This window comes from Nerophis lumbriciformis, linkage group LG07 (assembly GCF_033978685.3).
Source record: "Nerophis lumbriciformis linkage group LG07, RoL_Nlum_v2.1, whole genome shotgun sequence".
NCBI lineage: Eukaryota > Metazoa > Chordata > Actinopteri > Syngnathiformes > Syngnathidae > Nerophis > Nerophis lumbriciformis.
In genome coordinates, this window is record NC_084554.2 from 37,381,399 (window position 1) to 37,396,845 (window position 15,447).

General features: G+C 40.9%; 1 protein-coding gene across 1 annotated transcript in view; it reads right to left on the bottom strand.

Annotated features, from left to right (window-relative positions):
• cdh7a (cadherin 7a) overlaps nucleotides 1-15,447 on the bottom strand; it is a 340,872-nt gene that overhangs the window by 190,723 nt on the left and 134,702 nt on the right. The gene's annotated exons all lie outside the window — the stretch shown is intronic.

Here is a 15,447-nt window from a genome sequence, read left to right on the forward strand (position 1 = left end):
TTCGGACTATAAGTCGCAGTTTTTTTCATAGTTTGGCCGGGGGTGCGACTTATACTAAGGAGCGACTTATGTGTGAAATTATTAACACATTACCGTAAAATATCAAATAATATTATTTAGCTCATTCACGTAAGAGACTAGACGTATAAGATTTCATGGGATTTAGCGATTAGGAGTGACAGATTGTTTGGTAAACGAATAGCATGTTCTATATGTTATAGTTATTAGAATGACTCTTACCATAATATGTTGCGTTAACATACCAGGCACGTTCTCAGTTGGTTATTTATGCCTCATATAACGTACACTTATTCAGCCTGTTGTTCACTTTTCTTTATTTATTTTAAATTGCCTTTCAAATGTCTATTCTTGGTGTTGGGTTTTATCAAACACATTTCCCCACAAAATGCGACTTATACTCCAGTGCGACTTATATATGTTTTTTTCATTCTTTATTATGCATTTTCGGCAGGTGCGACTCCGGAGCCACTTATACTCCGAAAAATACGGTAGTTTGTATGTTTAGCACCGAGCAATGCTGTGGATGCTAGTGTCACAATGAAACTGCATCCATCTCTCGGTCTCTAAAACTTACCGTATTTTTCGGACTATAAGTAGCAGTTTTTTCCATAGTTTGGCCGGGCTCCGGTGCGACTTATATATGTTTTTTTCCTTTTTTATTATGCATTTTTGGCAGGTGCTACTTATACTCCGGTGCGACTTATACTCCGAAAAATACGGTATTTCTCATCCTCTTTGTGTTCGGGCTCAAAAATATAAGGTCCTGGATCACAATTTTTCCATGAGTAATCGTTGTTGGCTCTCACAAAGTCTGCTTGATTAGCATTGTTGTTGATGGGGAAGGGATCTGTGGTTCCTCACGTGACTGGCTTCCTCATTATCTCTCAAAATGGCTCGGGAATCTCTGTGAGATTGATACTATTTTGATCATATCTATTTATTCGCAAACTTTGGAAGTCTTTTGGTGTCATAAATCAGACATATATGATAATAGCTTTAATATAGAGGCAACTTGTTTTTCCACTCTACTGGTACCTTAAATATTTTAAATAATCAAAAATAAGAAATAATGTCAACACATTGTCATAATTATTGCAAGAATAAAGTAAATAGAACGTGCAAAAATTTACTTTAGTTGTAACATTTGATGTTCATAATTCCGGGTGGTCCTGAATGCAACCCTGTTCGCCATACCCATCATTGGTGCTTAATGAGGAAGTGCTGTCATGTTGTTGTGGCTAAAGGCTAGTGTAGCGCTGCGGCGGTTATTATGTTATGGCTTCTCTTAAGGTTTGTCTAGCTCTATGCTCACTCTCTCTCTCTCTCTTTGTGTTTTCTCCTCCTCCGTGATCATGTGTCTCGTGTTCCTGTGTCGTTCCAGCAGCATTCCTCCGTTCCCTGGTTACGAGCTGTGTGTCTCGTCTCCCCGTATTCCCTCTGGTTCCCTGACGGCCCTATTGGATGTCGACCTCCCGCCTGGACACGGACTTTGACGCCTCACTCTTGCCCCTGACCTCCTGCCTATCCCTGTATCTCCGAGCTCGCCTTGCCCTCTTGGACTTCCCCACCTCACTCAACACTCCTGGTAACATGACTCAGTCAATCACTACACATAGTCACACCATAGAGCTAAAACGACCTCCCAGCATCTGTGCCGTCTCCTTCTTCCCCGCTGTACCGTAACAAGGTTGACAGTAACAATTAAAGAGAGCGCCAGACTCTGTGTACTTCTGTTGGGATGCTACATTACTAACAAGACGTTTCTTGCACAATATCACTGCCACGCCCTTGTTTGTCGGTGGCTGACGTTGTACTAATTTAGCACCGAAATGAGGCGCTTTCTTCTTTTTTCAGTCTGGTTATTACGACTTAAGTCGGCATGCTTCAAATGCAGCTAAACAGCTATGTGCTGGAGTTAATTAAAAAAAGGACAACATCAGGAGGTTGCCTACAGCCACAGCTGCTAATGTTTTTGATCCCGGCACTTATTTGCTTTTGTCAAACAAGCACCACGTAGACTTAACCGCAATTATTGTTACAAAAATACAATGAAATCTCGTCAACCGGGGGTTGACGAGATCCGTCTAGACTTGCTGAAGGCTCTGGATGTTGATGGGCTGTCTTGGTTGATACGCCTTTTCAACATTGCGTGGAAGTCTGGGACAGTGCCGAGGGAGTGGCAGACTGGGGTGGTGGTTCCCCTTTTCAAAAAGGGGGACCAGAGGGTGTGTGCTAATTACAGGGGTATCGCACTACTCAGCCTCCCTGGGAAAGTTTACGCCAAGGTACTGGAAAGGAAGGTCCGGCCGATAGTCGAACCTCAGATTCAAGAGGAGCAATGTGGATTCCGTCCTGGTCGTGGAACAACTGACCAGCTCTTTACTCTTGCGGGAATCCTGGAGAAGGCCTGGGAGTATGCCTATCCAGTCTACATGTGCTTTGTGGATTTGGAGAAGGCGTATGACCGGGTCCCCTGGAAGATCTTGTGGGAGGTGCTGAGGGAGTACGGAGTGAGAGGAACCCTGCTGAGGGCCATCCAATCTCTGTACAACCAAAGCGAGAGTTGTTTCCGGGTGCTTGGATGTAAATCGGATCCGTTTCCAGTGGGGGTTGGTCTCCGCCAGGGCGGCGCTCTGTCACCTATCCTGTTTGTGATTTTCATGGACAGGATTTCTAGGCAGAGTCGTGGCCATGGCGGAGAGGGTATACGTCTCGGGGGGCTAACGGTTGCGTCACTGCTGTTTGCAGATGATGTGGTCCTGATGGCACCTTCGGTTGGTGACCTTCAGCTCTCACTGGATCGGTTCGCAGCAGAGTGTTCAGCGGCTGGAATGAGGATCAACATCTCCAAATCTGAGGCCATGGTTCTCAGCAGGAAACCGATGGATTGTACAGTCCAGGTAGAGGACGAGACTATGTCCCAGGTGGAGGAGTTTTAGTATCTTGGGGTCTTGTTCACGAGTGAGGGAAAGATGGAGAAGGAAATCAGCCGGAGAATCGGAGCAGCTGGGGCAGTATTGCAGTCTCTCTGCCGCACTGTTGTGACGAAGCAAGAGCTGAGCCAGAAGGCAAAGCTATCTACATTCGTACTCTCACCTATGGTCATGAAATGTGGGTCATGACCAAAAGAATAAGATCGCGGATACAAGCGGCCGGAATGAGTTTCCTCAGAAGGGTAGCTGGCATCTCCCTTAGAGATAGGGTGAGAAGTTCAGTCACCCGAGAGAGACTCGGAGTAGAGGCGCTGCTCCTTCGCTTTGAAAGGAGCCAGCTTAGGTGGTTTGGGCATCTCGTGCAGATGCCTCACGAGCGTCTCCCTAGGGAGGTCCTCGTTGCACCTCCCACTGGAAGGAGACCCCGCGGCAGACCAAGGACCAGATGGGGGGATTACATATCCTCTCTGGCCTGGGAACGCTTTGGGATTCCCCAGGAGGAAGTCGCTAATGTTGCTCTGGAGAGGGAAGTCTGGGGGTCTCTGCTGGAGCTGTTGTCCCCGCGACCCGATTCCGGATAAGCGGTTGAAGATGGATGGATGGATGGATAAAATTTAATGAAATCTACTGTGCAATTCCAAAACAATTCAAAACACAAGTAAACATGGAACCACACACTGACAAACTCCACTTTGGTGACAAAAGGCAAGTAAAAACTTCCTCTAACGAAGAAAGCACACAATTTGAAAGAGGAAAATTCCATCATTTCCGGTCAAGTGTCTACCTATAATTAATATGCCATTCAATTACAGGACAATAAAAATGAACAGGTCTGATGATAATTACTTTGTGAGTACGCCGGTAATGTGTAGGGATAATTATGTTTGTGTTTGTCACACGGTGCAGCAAAGACAGGCGCACACTGTCAACATTTTCTTTGCATTAGCGCGGGATGATTGTTGAAAATGTCAACACGTCACAAAATAAGCGCAGTCAATATTATATTACAGTGTAAGAGTATCAAACACGGCGAACACCAAAAGGTCTTTTATTAAAGGAGCCCATGGACGGCGCATTAGGGGCGTGATGATTGCAATTTTTGCGTCCTTGAGTGTTTATCCGGCAGCACACAGAGTCAACATTTCATCTCGGGGGAAGCCATCCATGGAGGTTTGTTTTCCGTAAATGCCAGCATTGCAAGGCGCGGGGGTGGGTCGTGGGGGTGGGGGGGATAAAGACGAGGGTGCCGTGAAGGGTGCACGTTAGGTCAAAGGGCGTTGCGTAAACTTTTTGGCTTGATTTCACACGCAGGGTGGATGTGTGGGAGCGTCACGGATTTCAACCAAATGTCAACGCCACTGTTTCGGGCCGCTTGTGATGCTGCATTCAATACAACTGGGAAAATGAGAAACCTCAGATGAGAAGGATTGTGGAAACCAGTCAGTTGCCTGGAAATGAATTAATCGTCCATTTGAGATGTTAGAATACAACACAAACTGTTGCTATCAATTAGTGCTGTTCCGATACCAATATTTTGGTACCGGTACCAAAATTATTTCGGTACTTTTCGGTACTTTTCTAAATAAAGGGGACCACAAAAAAATTACATTATTGGCTTTATTTCAACAAAAAATCTTAGGGTACATTAAACATGTTTCTTATTGTAATTTAGTCCTTAAATAAAATAGTGAACATACAAGACAACTTGTCTTTTAGTAGTAAGTAAACAAACAAAGGCTCCTAATTTAGTCTGCTGACGTATGCAGTAACATATTGTGTTATTTATCATTCAATTATTTTGTCAAAATTATTAAGGACAAGTGGTAGAAAATGAATTATTTATCTACTTGTTCATTTACTGTTAATATCTGCTTACTTTCTCTTTTAACATGTTCTATCTACATTTCTGTTAAAATGTAATAATCACTTATTCCTATGTTGTTTGATACTTTACATTAGCTTTGGATGAAACCACAAATTTGGGTGTCAATCCGATACCAAGTAGTTACAGGATCATACATTGGTCATATTCAAAGTCCTCATGTGTCCAGGGACATATTTCCTGAGTTCATAAACATAATATGAATTTAAAAAAAACGAAAGATGTTGTGATGCCAAAAAGTATCGACGTAATCATAGTAGTATCGACTAGATACATGCCTGTACTTGGTATCATTACAGTAGATGTCAGGTGTCGATCCACCCATGGCGTTTGTTTACATTTTGACGCCGGTGAGCTACGGTGTGTAGTGAAGCATGTTTAGCTACTCCTCGTCCTGCAGGGATGATACTTGTAAGAAACGTACTTTATTTGTTGCCATGGTGGCGAGGATTAGTGATTTAGAAGTAGCTAAAACACTACAGACGGCGGATAGACGTTAGCCGCTAGCTAGCTAGCCATGTCTTAAAGCACCTCTTCCTGAGGGCGTTTCAGTGTTATAACTTCACCTTTAGTGTTAGTTTTTAAGCCGAAATGCGTCCGTTCTCCCTTTTCTGTCTACACACTGTGTCTTTTTGTAAGTACTCTGTGATTGTGCGCTGCCGAACATGCTCAGCAATGACTTGACGTGACGATGACGCGGTACCGGTATGTTTCAGAGGCGGTATAGTACCGAAAATGATTCATTAGTATCGCGCTACTATACTAATACAGGCATACCGTACAACCTTACTATCAATTACGGTTGGAAATGTACAGTGGTACCTCGGTTTTACTTATGTCACACCTTTCGTAGGATTCGTTTTTTGACTAAAGTTTTCGTCAAATGTTTTCTTCTACCGTCTCTTTGTATCATTCCGCAGATTTTAATTAATATATGTGTTTTCTTATGAGAAAAATGGATTCAGTTGTCATCCAATTCCGTCTCCCTCTGAAATTCTGGAACTGATTACTGGTAAAACTCCAGAGACTTGGTACATGTGTAACCTGCGTGGTTCAGTCCCTCCTTTTCCCAAACCATGGTTGTCCGCCTGAGAGATGAGCGTGCTAGCTACTGAGCTAAAAGTCCGGGCTTTCAACCCGGTAGTCAGGGAATGAGTTTACTAATGTACACAAGGTCCAGCCACACTGGTTACACTTGGAGTGTTTTGTTTTTGTTTTTTTTAAACAACATATGGGAGTACTTTCACAGTACCAACCGAATTCCGTGGGTACTACCAGGTACCGATTCGCGTAAAATTAAACGACACCCTTTTTCGATACCTTTGTTGCTTGCGAGTGATGTCATGTCTGGTTGCTGACTCAGCACTGGCTAAAGCACTTGGCGGGCAAACAGGCTTATTCATAGAGGACTCCCATGTTGCAATTGTTCATGCTAACAAAGCAAGCACGCCTGATAAAAAGCACTTAAAATTAAGGCTCCACTTTTCGAAATTGTGCTAGCTTGTATGCTACATGCTATCGGTTAACATCAGCGATTATATATGGCGATTTCAACACCTCCAAATTTGGTCATCGAAACCACAACTAAGACGCACGTTGCAATAAACAACGGATCTGTAACAAATGCAATACTTACAGTACAAACACTTTGTAGGGCTCAACAAAAGACAAACGACTACTTCCTGACAACAAACTGAAATGCCTGCACACAAGATATAACTACCACCGTATTTTCTGGACTATAAGCCGCTAGTTTTTTCCCCACGCTTTGCACTCTGCGGCTTACAAAACTTATAGGAATTTATGAATTTTTCTTAGCTAACATCCATAATGTTTTTTTATTCAAACATTTGTTTTTACATAAACCCAACAGAAACAACAAAAAGGTGTGTTACTGTTTGTGCTATGGCGCCATCTTTTGGACAAGTTCGCTCACTGCAGGTGCTGCAATTTGAAAATGTATTTGCTGTATTGTGCTTTGAACCGGAAGTATATCAGCCCATAGCGGTTCTGCTCTAAATAATATGTCATTTATCACTCCAAGCAATGTTTGAACGTTTTACAATATACCTGGTGTGTGACGTCTGTAGGAGTGTTTCCATGCATATTTGTATGTGCTATCGTGATGTAATTAAGCTAACGTTGTTAGCATAAGCAAATATGCTAACACATTTACGAGTGTCTGTGGTAGTATAATTAACTTACAATGGCATTCTGTTTGTATCGTTTCAGTTTCGTAAATTCACCAAAACGTTGCCGTGGAAATATGGAGTCTGTTTGGCTGATTGGAGAGCTAGCTTCCGCAGCTAGTGGATCCATGACAATGACTTCTGTTTTGATTGATCAGCCGTTTTACTGCCGTGTTGCAGGCACCGTTTGGAAACAATTAAGGTGTTTAAATAAACATTTACACAATATTTTGTAATGATAGATAGATCGATAGATAGATCAATAGATCGATAGATCGATAGATAGATTTATAGATACAGTAGATAGATAGATACATAGATAGATAGATAGATAGATAGATAGATGGATAGATAGATAGGTAGTACTTTATTGATTCCTTCAGGAGAGTTCCTTCAGGAAAATGTAAATTCCAGCAGCAGTATACAGAAATGAGATCAAATTTAAAAAGTAAAAAGTAAATAATGGGGGTATAAATTGAAATAAAATAGAAAATATAACAATAAGAATAAAAATAAAAAGCAACAATGAGAATAATAATATAACAGTAAATCTCTTCGCGTTTTCCCTCCGTGTCTGACATCCTTGTTTGTTCTCCCGTAGTTCCTTCCCGAGTCTTACTCGTTGTTTCCCTTGTGGACTTTGGACTGCCTTCCTCGACCCTCGACCCTCGCCTGGACACGGACCTCGTCTCTTCTCTCTTGCCCTGGATCATCTTCCTGCCCCACGGACTTCCTTGTTCCTTCCCTCTCGACAACACTTGGTAACACACCCGTCAGCAAACTACACACATAGCCTCACACACACACACACACACACACTCTTGGGTTTTGACACTCTCCGTTTGCTTAATTTAGTTTATTAGTTAGTATTGTTTAGTATTTATATATATATTGACTATATTGACTATATATATATATATATATATAACAAATTATTGAATATTACTGCCCCCTGGTGTCTGAGCCGTCATCTCCCCTCTGTTAAACCATAACAGAAACTAGGCATTAGTGACCATGTTAAAGGTAAGATTTTTAAAAATATTTGTAAAAATATGTATTGCTTCGAAAATTTGGTGGGTGGGACTTAAATACTGGTGACCGCCCTGAGATCGGTAGGTTGTGAGTTCAAACCCCGGCCGAGTCATACCAAAGACTATAAAAATGGGACCCATTACCTCCCTGCTTGGCACTCAGCATCAAGGGTTGGAATTGGGGGTTAAATCACCAAAAAATGATTCCCGGGCGTGGCACCGCTGCTTCTCACTGCTCCCCTCACCTCCCAGGGGGTGAACAAGGGGATGGGTCAAATACAGAGGACAAATTCCACCACACCCAGTGTGTGTGTGACAATCATTGGTACTTTATCTTTACTTTAGCCCGGGAAATACACTATATTGATTCCCAGGTACCAGAAATTTGTATCATATTGGTTCAAACTTTAATAGGTACCCATCCCTTAGTAGGAGGTTGCCTACAGCCACAGCTGTTAATATAAAGAGACATTTACAAAAATGTAACCACTTTAGGTTGTGTTTCTTTGTGATTTTGTGGGATCCGTCTGGGTTTTGTTTCGAAGGCTGCAACCTTGGCTATTAAGATACTATCTGCCACTTTTTTTTTAAGGCGCTCTTCAAAAGTTTCAGCCGTCATTTAACTCGCAAAAATAACACTCAAAAGCAGCGGCTGGGATCACGGCGAACATGAACCGTCATCAAAATGGGTGCCGATCGTCCCTTTGTGAGCCAACAGCTCTCCTGGGAGCAGCCGAGCTTTGTGTTAATCTTATTTATCTCCTCGCCAGGCTCAAAAAGCATAAAAAGCCTGTCAAGACCCGCTGATACACACTTGTTCTACAGTATTGGTGTGTGTGTCCGCCCCGTGTGCAACAAGAAAACTTTTGTTGCTATTTCACAAGAGAGCCCTTGATGCCAACGGGGCTACAAAGGTCTAATTCCTGCAGGCAACCTTTGAGCAACACTACATCAAAACAAGCCAAGGCCGGGCTCAAGAGCCTTCAATCAACAATGGGCCTGGGGATGTTCCACAGAGTACTTCTGGATTGAGTGCCGCCTCCAGCAGAAGGAACCACTCAAAAATGAAACATGCAAGCAATAAGTCTGAATAAAATCGTCATTACGGTGAAATATGGTCGCGAGGAGTGAGTGTTGGCTTGTTTCCCTTCTTAAAACCTCGTACATCTTTTCAGTTAAACACATTTGTCACCATTTTTTTTGCATTTCTGAACATTTAATGTGATTTTTATTATCTGTATCGACTCCACGCATATACGTATTCCCGCTAAATCAATAGTTGAACTGAAGGACTCGGCAGACTTCCCGGTCCAGCAGGAACTATTCATTAAAGTAGTAAATAATTAAAAGCAAGAGCAAACATCCAGAAGAAGAAGATATGTCACTCTGCTGGGGGAAAAAAAAAGGTTCAAAATGCAAATCTAGCCAGCAGCTGTCAGTGACACCAGCTCTTTTCATCTATTCACTAAAGTCCACTTGTGGGGTTCTGCCTCTCTTGTCCATTTCATGTCGGGAGGCGGGAAAGGCAGCCATCGCCATGGAGACGGAATCTGCCGTGACACGGAGCCGCGTCGCCATGGGAGACGCGCAATACACACCCTCAACCTGATTTAAATGTAACTGCGCGTGCGTCTTTGGGGAAACTGGGCCACAACATTAGGTACACCAAATGCCAGATAGTGTACTCCCTGAAGTTTTCAACCAAAAAATCTCCTTATAAATATACATATATATATGTATAAAAATAAATATAGGTTACACATATATATATATATATATATATAAATATATATATATATATATATATATATATATATATACACATATATATATATATATATATATATATATATATATATATATATATATATATATATATATATATATATATGTATACATACATACAAACAGTACATACATATATATATATATGTAATCTATATTAATAAGTAGATTTTTTTGTTAGTTTAGTTTAGTTTATTATTTTTTTCTTCGGTCAGTGGTCAACAAAATAAACAAACAGTTGTACATAAACAAACAGTTGTACATTCATAAATTGAAAATGTTGCAGACCGAAAGGGTTTGGGCTGAAGTTGAACACTTATTGCACCTAACCCTATAAACAATGTCAAATACATGATGAGCTTCCTAAAAATATGAAATTTCCTTTGCACAACATATTATAAATACACCGTGTAAAGACATGTGAAATATCCTTGTTCACGTGTTGGTTAAACCTTTGTACCAATTATATACTATATACAAACAACTATACTTCTATTATTATTTACATCCCAGATTTAGTTTGTAATTAACATCGATCATAGTATTAACTACTGTGTTTATTCAAGAGTGATATATTTTTCAAGATTCAAGATGCTTTATTATTGTCCATTCTTTAACATGTACAAGACACATAAGAACTGAAATTACATTTTCGGCACAGTCCCACTAAGAGCAGACATATGTTAAAAGGGGGACAAGACGGGACCGCCTACGGATCAGCCACTTACGGCGCTCCTTAAAAAAGGTGGGGAAAAAAAAAGACATTGGTCTTAAAATGTTTTTTAAATGTGTGAATGGAACTGGAACATTTTAAGGAATCATCCAAACTGTTCCATAGTTGAACCCCCCTGACAGAAACACATCTACTTTTTAAGCTCGTTCTTATGTTTGCTTTCTGAAAGACAGCTTAGCCTCTGAGGTCATAGGTACTCTCCCCAGGTTTGAACCTCTCCTGTACACACTCAGACAGCATGTGGTTATGAGCTTTGTACGTCACAATAGCAGTGTTGAGGTCAACAAGATCGTGCAGTTTTAATGTTTTTAATTTAATAAAGAGAGCATTGGTATGGTCATAATAATCCGCATAATTTACAATTCTAATGGCTTTCCTTTGAAGTAAGAACATAGAGTTGATGTTTGATTTGTAATTGTTTCCCCAGATTTCAACACAATAATTAAGATATGGGAGTACAAAATAAGTATATAACATGTTAAGAGCCTTTTGATTTACAGAGTTTTTAATTTTATGTAACATAGCAATAATTTTTGCCATCTTTGTCTTGAGTATATGTATGTACAGTTTCCAATTTAATTTATCATCTATATAGATCATACTTGCCAACCTTGAGACTTCCGATTTCGGGAGGTGGGGGTTGGGGGCGTGGTCGGGGGTGGGGCAGGGCGTGGTTGGGGGCGTAGTTAAGAGGGGAGGAGTATATTGACAACTAGAATTCACCAAGTCAAGTATTTCATATATATATATATATATATATATATATATATATATCTCCTGAAAATATGCAAACACAACTGTGTTTAGATAATTGATACTTCAAACTTGCATAAATAAATCTTAAGGAATATAACATAACTTGGCTTCTGAGAGCTTCAAAATGTAATGAATAAAATGCTAAAGTTGTTGATAAACAAGCAATTATTTTAATAATTAAATATGGTCATTTTAAATGAATTATTATGATAATTTAAAATTAATTATTTCAAATATGTTTATTTTAATGTAAATTCTATGGCTGGATGTAATAAGGAGTCAGAAAAAATACAAATAAAAATACAATGAATTTTGATGTTTTTAGCATAATATAGTAAACATTTATTTACTTATTTTTAATTAATAAATATATTTATTTTTAGGTAAGATAAACATAATCATACAATTTATCTCTAGTCTGGATGATTTATTTCTTGTCACCCTGTTGTCCTCCCGTCGTGAAAAAAGGCTGTCCTCACTCAGGTCCGCATGGAGCTGGAGGGGGCGTGGCCTCCAGCTCCGGCTGAAAATCGGGAGATTTTCGGGAGAATATTTGTCCCGGGAGGTTTTCGGGAGTGGCGTTGAATTTCGGGAGTCTCCCGGAAAATTCGGGAGGGTTGGCAAGTATGATATAGATTCCCAAAAATGTTGTTGAATACACCCTTTTTATCTCCATATCATCAATTCTTATGTGACACTGTATGTTATTTTTCCTATTTCTAAAAATGATACATTTTGTTTTATTTAGGTTGATTGATAGTTTATTGACATCAAACCATTGCTTTAGTATGTGGAGTTAACTCTCTACAGTCTCTAGGAGCTCGCCAAGGTCTTGCCCAGAACAGTACAGGCTCGTATCGTCAGCAAAGAAAATACAGTTGAGTTTTTTAAAGATTTTGCAGATATCATTAATATACAATAAAAACAATGTTGGTCCCAGTACAGAACCTTGGGGTACTCCATGTGTTATAATCTTTTTATCTGAATCTACATTTTTCATATGCACATACTGTTCTCTGCCGCCGAAATTAACTTTTCAACCAATCATGAGCAAGACCTCTGACACCATACCTCTGCATTTTGTTTAAAAGTAATGTGTGATCGATGGTGTCAAAGGCCTTGCTCAGGTCAATAAAAACGCCAAGAGCAAACTCCTTCTTATCAATTGCAGTGGTTACCTCACTGCCATGGAAGTAGACCTGTTTGATCGAAAACCGTATTGGTGTTCACTTAGCAAGTGATGCTTGTCAATAAAACAACAAATACTTTTTCAAGGACTTTTGAAAATTGTGAGAGTAAAGAAATAGGCCTATAGTTGGTGAACTGATGCTCATTTCCACTTTTGAAGATGGGAATAACTTTTGCCGTTTTCATTTTCATTGGAAAGACATCTTTGTATAAAATAAATATTACATATATAAGTGAAGGGAACAGCTATAAAATCAACAATTTCTTTGATCAGAAAAATGTCCAAGTCACAGCAGTCTGTTGACTTCTTGTTTTTCTGAGAATTTACAATTTCTGTGATTTCACTTTCATGAACAGGAGAAATGAAAAACGATTCTAAGTTGCTTTGAATGGTCTGTTCATGAATTTTGACACTGTTTTTCGGGTTGTACAATTTAATTTGCTAAGTTGGGTCCAACATTCACTAAGAAGGTGTTAAAAGCATCTGTTATTTCCTTAGGGTCATTTAAAGTTTGATTATTTTCTATGAAATAGCTTGAATGTTCCTTATTTGTCATGCTTTTTTAATGATACCATTTAAAACTTTCCACGTACTCTGGATGCTATTTTTATGTTGTTCTAAAAGGTTACAGAAATGTGTTCTTTTGCTGTGCTTTATTATTTGTGTTAACTTATTTTTGTACGTTTTATATTTGTGTTCAGTTTCTTTGGCTCTGTGCTTTAAATGTTTTCTGTAAAGATAATTTTTCTTTTTGCAGGACTTCAGTATTCCCCTTGTGATCCACGGTTTGTCCTTAACAGTGCTGTCCTTAATGTCAGGTTTTTGAATTGGACAGTGCTTATCATACAGTTGGGGGTCATGGTAGAAGCGTCCACGTCGCGACCCCTGCCAAGTGATAATTGCTATTGCTTGCGAATTCTACCAAACACTTTGAAGCCGAGCCGAAAGACAAGCAATGTCCAGAAGCTCAACGAATGCCAGTAGCCCATCAGTCAGGAAGAGAGGTCAACGCCCGCCCCCAAGGCCAGCATTGACCATTATATCTCTGAATATTGAAGGACTATCTGCAACTAAGGAAGAACTTAATGCAAAACTCTGCAGAGAGCATCAGTGCGATATTCTCTGCCTGCAAGAAACCCATCGTGGGCCTAAAAACCCTCGCCCTCGTGTAGAAGGAATGGCCACCCTCATAGAAAGACCACATGAGAAACACGGAAGCATCATGCTGGTGAAAAATGGGCTGATCATCGAATCAACATCAAAGAGCGATGAAAATGACATCAAAGTCCTAACTGCTGAGCTCGGAGGAATTACCATCATCTCAGTTTACAAACCACCTCCCACACCCTTCATGATTCCAGAAATACCAACATCTGGAAAACCAAAAATTGTGATTGGAGACTTTGACAGCCACAACACACAATGGGGATATATATGCTAATTACAACGCAGATGGAGATGCAGTGGAGGCATGGGCAGAAATAAACCAGCTAAATCTGATCCACGATGCCAAACAACCAAAGTCATTCAACAGCGGGCGATGGAAAGCAGGATACAACCCTGATATAGTGTTTGTCAGTCATAACATCACCGGAGTCAGCAAGAAGCTGGTATTGGAGCCCCTGCCAAAAAACCCAACACCGTCCCATTGGCATTACACTCAACACTGCAATTACCCCAGCCACTGTCCCATTCCGGAGAAGATTCAACTTCGGGAAAGCAAACTGGCCTGGCTTCCAAGAAGACCTCGGAAGGAAGATTGCCCATCTCCCAGCGGACCCCAAAAGCTATGACAACTTCACTAAGCTCGTGCACCAGGCAGCTCGAAAGAACATCCCAAGAAGCTGCCGCACTCAATACATACCTGGACTTGATACCCATAGCAGCAAACTATATGAGCAATACCAACAACTTTATGAATCTGACCCCTTTGCTGACAAAACCATCGAAGTAGGTGAGAGCCTCATGATTTCCCTATCAGAATGCCGCCAAAGGAAATGGCACAACGTGATGGAGACAACTGATATGGCGAAAAACAGCAAAAAGGCATGGAGCCTGATCCGAAAAATCAGCAATGACCCGTCAACCCCAACACAGCAACAGTATACCACCACTGCCAACCAAGTTGCTCATCAGCTGCTGCTCAATGGAAAATCCAAAACCAAACAGCCAAGACCAAAGGTAGTACGACTTCAGTACTCCCAAACCACCGGACTGACTGAGCCGTTCTCCCCTGAAGAGCTCAATACCAGCATCAATGCTCTTAAGACCGGTAAAGCCATCGGCCAGGACAACATTTTCACTGAAGAGATCAAACACTTTGGACCTCTGACACGGAAATGGATCCTCGACATGCTGACAAGAACCATCCCAAAGATCTGGAGAAAAAACAGAATCATAGCTCTTCTCAAATCAGGTAAAGATCCATCCCATGCAAAAAGTTTCCTCCCAATCTCCCTGCTATGTCACCCATATGTAGGTGTACACCTAATACTGTGCACATATTTCTGTATGTATCTCTAATAACCTGAGATACCTCAAAATGTTTTCATCCAATCGCACCCAGGACCTTGGCCATAGGTTCGGCCAATCAATGACTTGCAGGCTGGTGGACTGGCGAATGGGAGGAGAGGAGGGGCGGGACAAGAGGAGAGAGGAAAAAACAGAGAGACGGAAGATGCCGGCGCCCGAAGAGGTCCGAGGCTGACGAAGATTTCGGTATGAGTAACAGTAAATAACAGTTTAGCTCTTAGTTACCGCGTGTGTGACAGGATTGAATCTGAGCTACAGAACTGTTAACTGTTAACCACCGCCTTCTCCTAAAAAAGACCCTGGAGATGATAAAAGATCTGGCACTCACAGACCTAATTGGAGTCCTCTTGAAAGACAGGCACTTCTATGTCACTTTAAACAACAAGCAAAGTCGCT